Source organism: Oryctolagus cuniculus, chromosome 6 (assembly GCF_964237555.1).
Source record: "Oryctolagus cuniculus chromosome 6, mOryCun1.1, whole genome shotgun sequence".
NCBI classification, from domain to species: domain Eukaryota; kingdom Metazoa; phylum Chordata; class Mammalia; order Lagomorpha; family Leporidae; genus Oryctolagus; species Oryctolagus cuniculus.
This window is the reverse complement of record NC_091437.1, coordinates 135,226,163-135,236,054: the sequence shown is the minus strand read 5'-3', so window position 1 is coordinate 135,236,054 and position 9,892 is coordinate 135,226,163. Positions and strand designations below refer to the sequence as shown.

The 9,892-nt window shown below is 40.3% G+C and overlaps 1 pseudogene; it reads right to left on the bottom strand.

The window, feature by feature from the left end:
- Positions 1-6,252: 6,252 nt before the first annotated feature.
- On the bottom strand, positions 6,253-8,950 carry LOC127490796 (nonsense-mediated mRNA decay factor SMG5 pseudogene; annotated as a pseudogene).
- Between the last annotated feature and the right edge of the window lie 942 nt (positions 8,951-9,892).

The following is a 9,892-nucleotide window of genomic DNA, read 5'->3' as shown; positions in this document are numbered from 1 at the left end:
ATAAGTGAAAATGGCTAAACTATATTTTCATTCTCTCCCTACGAGAGCAGACTTAACTCTTCGGTTTGTAATGCCCTGTACGCAATTCATCATTTTTATTTTAGATGACTTCTTATGGCTCCTCCAAAATACTGCCCACAGTTTTTACTACTGAATTCTGTGCCCAGGCTGACATCTCTTCCTCCCTGAAAGCATAATAAATAGAAATAGCTAAGCCAAATGACAGCAGAAAGATCAAACTAAAACTGTGAGAAGACACTTCAGAATATGCTCAGATAGAAAAAAAATATTGCTCCACCAAGTTGGACAGCTGCTGTGAACCATTAGCCTGTTTAAACTTTGGAGAAACCCATTCCAGCATTTGTTGCCTGCTTAACCCTGCCTGAGAGACTAATAATGAACACACACATACACACACACACACACACAATGGAAAGACACCCTAATTGAGAAGTAGATATTATGCACCCAGGAAACAGAAACAAGTTTGGATATATCAAATAAACAATGTATCGAAAGTCTTTGCATGGGCAGGGGAACTTCCTTAAAGAGATGGCATTCACAATCCCATACCAAAAAAAAAAAAAAAAAAGAAATTATAGTAAACACATGCCTGTCCAACCTGTCTGCTCCTCCCATTATCTCCAGTCATCCAAATACAAGACCATTCCATTTAAAGCAGAATTTTTGAGCCAGGGACTCATTCTAACTGTTATTATTTTTAAGGCAGTAATCCAAAAACTCAGTGTTAGTGTAGACTAGTGATTTTACCAACAGCTTGAGCCAAGTTAGAGAGGAGGAAGTGATTACACATCTGCTCTGACTTTAATGCCAGCTTTTGTTCCTGACACTAAGTCCTCAGAGAGCAGAGAGTGGGAGTGCTTAAATTGTGTGCCACACAAATGAATTGAAGTCAGCTAGTTGGGAAAAAAAAAAAATAAGAAAAAAAAAAAAACCTCATCCACTGTGATTTATCTCCATTTTATTGGAAAATAAAGAATGAAAATACATTACCCATGGCATTCTGCTTTGTAAAATATTGTATTCACCCTAAGGAGTCTTCAATATTTTTAGTGTTCTATAGATACAATTCAAGAGTTTAATTTCATTTGTAAAAGTATAGCTTTCTGTATTTATTAGCTTAGATAAATCTGCTGCATTAATGCGCTTAGAAGACTTGAGCTTCATGCTTTTATCTAAGAATGAGCCAAAGCAGAGCTCCCTACTTTTCTAATCCCTTGTTGTTCGACTGTGGAAGTCATTGAATCTCTTTAGGTCTCAGATGCCTTATTTTCAAAGAGAGGAGATTGTCCTGGATCAATCATATGGGTTCTCCCAGATCTCACAGCCTATCATTATACAATGATTGCAAATTTTCTATTTTGGTATTAGATTTCTTCCAAGTCAGAGACAGAAATTTCTTTATAAAAGTTGGAACATAGAATTAAATGTTTACCCAGAAATACAGGATCATCTCCATTTGTTATTGAAATGTGGAAAACAATTCAGATTTTTAACTTTGAGTTATAATTTGAGAGGCATGATTTCAGCTATATTTGTGTCACTATGTTCCTGTTGCAGTGCAAAGAATTTAAACATATTGGCTCTTTTGATCTGCATGACAAATCTATGAGGAAATCAACTCAAAAAAAATAAAAATTCACCCTTTATCATGTCTCAGGCTGGAATAGCTGACTTCAGAGCCCAGTCTCCTCAGCATGGCGTGAAGACTTAAATGGAAAAAAGAAGCAAGAACTTAACACGGTACAAAGTTTCAGTAGGAAAATTTGGAAGCTTGTTTGTAAGGTGTGTGTTGGCTTTTCTGAAGATCCCAGACAGATTCCGAAGTGTGGCAAAATCAAGAGAGAAATCCCTGAGATAAGCTATGTAGTGTTCTCCTTTTCCACAAAAACTAACATCCAAAGATAGTTGCAAACAATTACATTTGAAGGAATCACTTAAGATATTAATTGTATATAAGCAGTTCTACTCAGTATATAAGTTTGTTTTTATTTCATAACAACTTGTATTCCTGTATTAAATGACCCAAAATTTTCTTCGAGACTCACAAAACATAGGTTGAACTTAAAAGATCAGATAACAATATGAACACTAAAAATTATTTCCTATAAAGTTTGCAAAGAAGAATCAGAATTTCTAGTAGGATTTATTTTTGTAGAAACAGCTTATTTCAAGAATCACAGTTAATTTCCTTTAAGTTGCAATAGGTTAATATTAACATTTTTCTAGGTTATAAACTTCAAAAGTCATCAGTGTCAATATTTTTAATTACATCCAATCTAAGTTAAAGTCAATACATATTTTTGGCATTTTTCATACAGGCACACTGCTGTTCTCACATTAGAATATCTCAGTCTAGAGTTCAATGTACCTGCTTGCTCTAAGCTTTATGTGATTAAGCATCATAAGTTCTGTTTCATCTGCACCCGTGTGGGAGACCTGGAAGAAGCTCCTGGTTCCTTCCAATCAGTGCAGCTCCGGCCGTTGCAGCCAGTTGGGAAGTGAACCAGCAGATGGAACACCTCTCTCTCTCTCTCCCTCTCTCCCTCTCTCCCTCTCTCCCTCTCTCCCTCTCTCCCTCTTTCCCTCTCTCTCCCTCTCTCCCTCTCTCCTCTCCCTCTCTACCTCTCCTTCTCTCTGTGTAACTCTGACTTGCAAATAAATAAATATAGCTTTAAAAAGAAAAGAAGTAATGACTTTACTTCTAGACATTGAATTTAAGCTATGTGGAAAATTCCAGCAGATAGAGGAGGCAGATGGAAATATGAATTGTATATAAAAAATTATTATAGTTAAAATGTATTAGTCAATCATAACATGTCTGGCCTCTCAAAAAGCACACATAGCACATATTTATATTGAGACTGAAATTTACACACTTCATCTCATAAACACAAAAGAAATATATAGCTCTAGTTACTGTCAGAACATCTTATCTTCAAATCTATTCCACCCAAAATATAAAATTTCTCTAATAAATATGTCAATGTTTTCCCATTTACAGCAGCTTCTTTTTAGGTAAATCCACTCAAGTCAGAGTGGGATGGTGCTGTCATGGCTGTTTCTTCCCTCTCTAATGATTCCTCTCCTAGGGGCATCTGGGGGAAGTTTACACATCACCATGGCAATAAGAAGGGGGTTAGAGTGAGGGTTGTTTTTGTGACCCATGAGCTGCCCTGCAGGTACTCACTGGCCTTCAATGATGCATCCTCTTCCTGCCTGTTTACTGGCTGTCCTATACTTTTATGTGCTTAGAAGGAAGTCAGCTCTACAAGGAATGGATTTGGAGCCAGATATATCTGTAATGGAATGAGCTATCAAATAGGTCACTTAGTCACCACAGGTCTTTGGAAAATATACTTGACTGATTTAACTTTATTCATCTATAAAACAGGGTTCTTTACCACTTTCTAGGGTACAAAAGAAGTTATAAACCAGTTTTCTCATAGAAGATCCCCTTCCCATCCTAGCCATCTAAGCAATAACCAGGCCAAGTGATAAACTCTCATGCATTAAAAAAACACAGCACTACTTTTCAGAAAACCATGTGATAATTAAGACATTTCTAAGAGTTATTTTCCTAGCTCAGCTAGGAAAGAGTTAGGGGGCCGGCGCCATGGCTCACTAGGTTAATCCTCCACCTGCGGCGCCAGCATCCCGTATGGGCACCAGGTTCTAGTCCAGGTTGCTCTTCTTCCAGTCCAGTTCTCTGCTGTGGCCCGGAAGGGCAGCGGAGGATGGCTCAAATGCTTGGGCCCCTGCATCCACACGGGAGACCAGGAGGAGGCACCTGGCTCCTGGCTTCAGATCAGCATAGTTCCGGCCGTAGTGGCCATTTGGGGGGTGAACCAATGGAAGCAAGACCTTTCTCTCTGTCTCTCGCTCTCACTGTCTAACTCTATCTTTCAAAGGAAGGAAGGAAGGAAGGAAGGAAGGAAGGAAGGAAGGAAGGAAGGAAGGAAGGAAGGAAGGAAGGAAGGAAGGAAAGAGTTAGGCACTGAACTACTTGAAATATTACCTGTGGGGTATGTCATTCATGATATACAATGATTAAGAGATGAGTAGATTAAATGTCTTAGTAGATAAACTCTTGTCCACAATCCCACAAGTCTAGGCCAAAAAAATTGTATTTTCAGCAGACAAATACTTTAGGATGAATGGAAATGGTAAAAAAGCTAACGTGCCTCCCTAAAGTTCTTTATCTAGTTGGTCAGCTGAAATGGAACTCATCCTCTAAGCAAACCAAGTGAATGTCGGCCACTTACTAATAATATGTTCTATTTCTCTTTGCCCCATCACTCTTCTATAGATTTAGCTGGGTTCTTTCTGTGGCAACTATGAAGCAGCAAGTGATATTAGAGATGTCGGTGACATACATCCTGAAGTCATGGCGATTATATCTTTAAAATAGACCTAGCACTCCTGGCTTTTTCCTGAGTCCAGAGGAGGGGTGTCTGCTGATGGCCAGCTTAATACCTGCAGTTTCACAACACACAGAAGGGAAAGCAAGGAAATATCACAGAATATAAGAAGGGACTTTCATGGAATCATGATTCCTGCATGTGAAAAATAAATAAAAATTTTAAAAATTAACAAAACTTTTATGAATTGATGCTGCTACCATTGTGGGTTTTTGAGCACACATCCCGCTTCCGCATGAGAGCTGGCAAGGCATTTTGAAATGATTCATTCTTAATAGAAAGGATGAGAATAGAATTCTGGGCTTGAAAGAACCAAAACCCATTGTAAGATACAACTACAATACCCCCTGTTCTGCCAGTTAGTAAGTACTGTTCCTTATTTTCTTGTCCTAATTCATTCATATTATTTAGACTAGAACCTTCCAAATGTAATTTGGAGCCTTTCAACCCAGTTTTTTGAAAGAGTCTTCCATACTAAATGTTGTCCATGTTTTTCCTATGTAAAACATCAAGCAACTCCTAACAGAAAGACAATTATGTTTGCATTTTTAAAATAATACATTCTTGTTTTCTTATTCTCTTCCGCCCCCCCTACATGCTTTGAGCTATTGTTTCCCCTTCTTAAACCATAAGTTTGATAAGTTCTCTCATGTGACTGCAACTATACCTGGAAGGTTGCGGCAAGCAATGCAAAAACTGCAGGGGCAATCAACTCTACTTAGCGCAGTTGTATTAGGAGTTTGAGCTCATACTCTCACATGTTTTTGGTATGGTTGCAGACTACCATAAGCAGGAAGAAAAAGAACTCTACTATGAAAATGAAAAAGGACAAGGGCAAAAACCTTAATATATAAACTAAGCTTCTGTAGTCAAAAATATAAGGATAATTTCACTTATCAAATTGGCAAGGAAAAAAAGAATTCCCTGAATTTAATACAGTGCAATATGACACTCAAACTCTTGGAAGAATTCTCACACCTTTCTGGAGGCCAATTGAATGAGTATCACTATCATTTACTCTCTTAAGGGTTTTAATATATTCTTACCCTTTGTTTCAGTGATTCTACTTCAAGGAATATATCCTACTAATCAAAGGCACTAATAAAAATTTCTTTATTTATAACATGAAAAAATGTAGAAACAAACGTCCAAAAATAGCAAAATGATTAAACAAATTATGTCATACCAATATGATGGTCATTTGCTAAAAACATATCATAAAAATAGTTGAAAAATGGTTATAATAAACTTTGTGAAAAACATAGCCTCGAGGTCTGTATAGAATATTTATTCCTATTTTCAAAATTATTTTCTTGACAAAGTCTATTAAAAAGTTATTGTTATTTATATATGTAATAAAATACATTTATTTTGCATCCACATATATTTATACTTTTTAACTCAGTAAATCAATTTCTGTTCATCTATCCTAAGAAATTAAACTTAACAGATAAAGACACTTTATTACATAATAACTAATAATACTAAAATATTAAGAAAATAAATAGTTACACAAGCAATGATGTGAAGTAATTATTAAAGGCAGACAATGAAATAATACAATAATGTAAGAAATGTTTGTAATTTAAATAAAAGTTGGCTGAAAACATATTTAGCCAATATATTTACATCAACAAAAATATGCATGCAGAGGAAACACAACAGACTGAACAGAAAAAAATGGTAATGTTAGAATGAAACAATCTATGGGGTTTTATTTCTTGAGTCAATGAAAATTTTCTAATAAATATAATAAAATGTCAAAAAACGGTGTTCTTTAAAAAATTGAGAAGGAGAAATGATAGGAAATTTAACTGAAACACAAGAGCTCAGCATAGAATGTACTGGTTCCCTCTCTTCAGCTCGTTCTCTAAGAAGGTAACAGCTGCTGAGGCCCTGCTGTATTTCTTCCTTAGGACATAGAGTATGTCGACCACAATCCTGGGTATGATGAGGAAAAACTCACCACTGGCAGCGAGTTGCTTGATGACTGGAAGATGATTACAGAGGGCCCTAGGGTCTGGGAAAAGGTAAGCGGCCAAAACTGACTGAGTTTGGGGGCTCCTGAGGGTCTTTTCCAGATACATCACTTCACACTGAAGCCAGCGCTGGGCAATGTCTTTGGAAAATGTGACCCTTGGAAGCTGATGAGATGAGCTTTCTGGCCCTTCAGAAGCAGTATTCACAAAGATACCCAGTTTAGAGTCGAACCTCAGAAATCGTCCAGGGAGTCTGGTCACAAAGTGGCCGAAGCTCCTCAGGAAACAGGTGTACACGACAGCTTCATCCTGGCTGTTGAGTGGCAGGGGCTCCTGCTTTAAACCCAGTCTCCCCTGGGACACCTGCAGGGGAGCGCACTGGCACAGGACAATGTCCTCAGGGAGCTGCGGGAACCTGGGGTTCTCTGTGCTGGTGCAACTCTGCACAAGGTCCTGGAGGTGACGGGACAGGCCCAGGCCTGGTTCCTGAAGAGCTTCCACTGATGGCAGCAAGTTGAGCAGTACACATATGTCTTCCCACAGGCTAAGTGGGTTCCGCCAACATGTGGTAAGGAGGCTGTGGTTGGTGCGGAGCCAGCCCAAGATCACTTGGATGGTGGGCAGCAGCCCCTCTGCAGAGAGGATCTTCAATTTTCTTTGAATGGTCTGGAGATTGTTGCCAGCCTGGCCAATGGAGGCCTTCTGTCCCCGGTAGGAGCCAGCAGGAGGTTCTGTCTCAAGTAAGCTGCGCATATCACCCTTTGTACCAGAGGTACCACTGGACACAGGGCTTGGCTCAGACTGTGGCATCAGAACACCATGAATGAAGACAGGAGCCAAGGGTAAGCTCTGTTTTCCTTGGAGCTTTAGACTCGGTGGTGTTGGCAAGTTGGCAGGAATAGTTGTTTTCAAGAGATCTAGGAGACAAGCAGGAGGTTCACAAGCCTTCCACTTATCCCTGGGACAGGCATCTTTGTATTTGGATGGGGGCCTTCTTTCCTGCCCTGCTTCTGGATGCAAGGCACCATTCCCTTCTTCATCAGTAGAATCTGAACATGAAGGGTCACTACTTGTTTCCGGGTGGACCTGGGGACTGAAGAATGTGTTTTTCCCTTCATCTGTCTCATCTGAGTTGCTGCAGGAATGAAACCTGACTTCCGAGACGCAGCTCTTGCCAGAAACGCAAGACTGCCTGCAGCTGTCCTGGGGTTTGCTATGGAGGAGGCTGGGGCAGGGGGCTGGAACGTCTTGTTGTCCCTCCCCCGTCTCTTTCTTCTGGATTCCGTCACTGGAGATAGTTGTGTCTGGAGTCAGCCTCCCTTTCTGGAGCTTGGCTTGGATTCGCGTACTCACTTGTTGAATTAGATGGGAGGAAAGTGTCCACAAGAAGAAGACTGCCAGCCTGTGCCGTCTCCAGTCTATTTTTCTCAGGCTGTGCTCATTCATGAGACAAAGAACCACCATATGCAAGATGAGGATGTCTGGAAGAAATAAGCAGCCCCTGGAGGGCTTGCCTTCTGTGGGAACCTGGCTCGAGTCAGATGGGCATGGCGGATAGGAAAGGCAGAGACGAAAGTCTTCCAGAACCAGCTGGCACAAGGCTATGAATCTGGCTGCTTTGAATTTCCACTGCAGCTGCAGGAGGCTCTGTAGGTAGAGGAAGCTCACTAGCAGCCTTTTGTTATCCCAGCACTGCTTCTGGCTTGGAGACAGTTTCTTTCCCTGGTACCTTTTCAGATGGCCGTTACCTTTGCCCTGCATGATCATAGAGCCGTTTGAGGTTCCACGCTGCCCCTTTAAAAGGCACATCCGAGTGGAGACAGAGCTGGTAGAGGTAGGTGGCTGCAACATCATAGCACACGCTCCCTGCAAGAGCTCCCAGCTGGTTGAAGGGCATTCCCAAGTGTGGGGCCGCTGACAGGGCTTTGTAGTAACATCTCTCTGCCAAGTCCTCGGTGGCCAGTGCTAGGAACTCATTCTGATAGCAAAACAAGTCTCCAGGTAGAGCAGATGGCGATGGCAGGCCATTTGAACCCAGGCAGTCTCTTCATCTGATGTGGGCCCTATTTTGTTGCAGCCAATCAAATGCACGCTGCTGTGAGGTCAATCTATATAACTCTGTAATCTCAGCCCATAGTGACCCTGAAGGAACAGGAAAAGATGCTCATAGAATCTGAGGCCAGCCCTCAGATGCATCCCCAAGGGGCCCGCCCAGTGTTCGGAGGTGTCCATGTGTTTCCTGTTGGTCGTCAGCAGCAGCATGGCAACATCAGAGTACATTTTCCTCCATAACAGCTCCTCTGCCTTCCCCCCATAAGCCACTGGATGCAGGAACATGGGCTGAACGCAGACTCTCTGAACGTTGCTGCTAAGGGCCAGGACGTGAGACTTGAACACCTCTTTGTGGGCATTTCCTTTCCAAAGGAAGAGGTCGAGACACCGAGCTGCCAAGCAGACCTCCTGGTAGAGGAGTTTGGCATTCAGGGCTTCTGCCTGGCTTCTCTCCCTGAGACTGGACTCCTCTCCCATGCTGCTTACATGTCCCTTCTGGGGCAGACAAAGTGACCTATCAGTGCTCACCCACAGAGAATGAAAATAATAAAACCAAGAGCAACAGCAGAATCTCAATCCTCAAGTGAGATTAAATGCCTCTGCTTCACACTGGATGGCCTCTGTTGGCTTTGGGGGAGTCAGTTTGCTATGAATCTTTCTAGATTTTGATCCCCCTACCACAGCATATTTGTCATAGTTACTTATCATTCTTTTTCCTAAATCAGACCAAAAAGCTCCCTGAGAGCATGCTCTGAGCCAGTTCATCATCATGTCCCCGTGTTCAAGTGACTGTGCAATGAATGGATAGGGTTATTACAACATCTCTTCCTTAAATATAGCTTTTATTTTACTATTTGAGGCACATGTCTAACAGTGAAGTGAAACTGTAAATAATTTCCATTAACTAGAATACAAAAGAAGGGAAAAAAATCAAACACAAAATTTAAACTTAATCAATGTTGTAGGTTCTTTAGGATATTCAACCCAGATCCTACTTAAGTGTGTTATATAGTATAAATATAGTAAATATATATATTGAATATATTAAAATAATATTTTATGCAAAAGGTTATGAAATTCCTTACCTCTGAGTAGAAATTGCTTTTAGACTCTCAGGATAGAGGAAGAATAGAAATGTACACCTTATAATATAGATAAACAGAATTTATACAAAAGGAAATACAAAGGCTAACCATAAAATAGAAAATAATTTATTTTCCTTATAAAAAGGAAATTAAACTAAAGCAAACCTGAGATAACAATTTAACCACAAAGTTGCCAAAAATATTTAAGTTTTGATATAGAATGCTCCAGATGTTGGTGAAACTTTTATGAACTTGCACAGCTGCCAACATTAAAAGTTTTAACATCTATTCTTTCATTTGCAAATATAGTCATGTTCATGCTCTTTTACCCAGC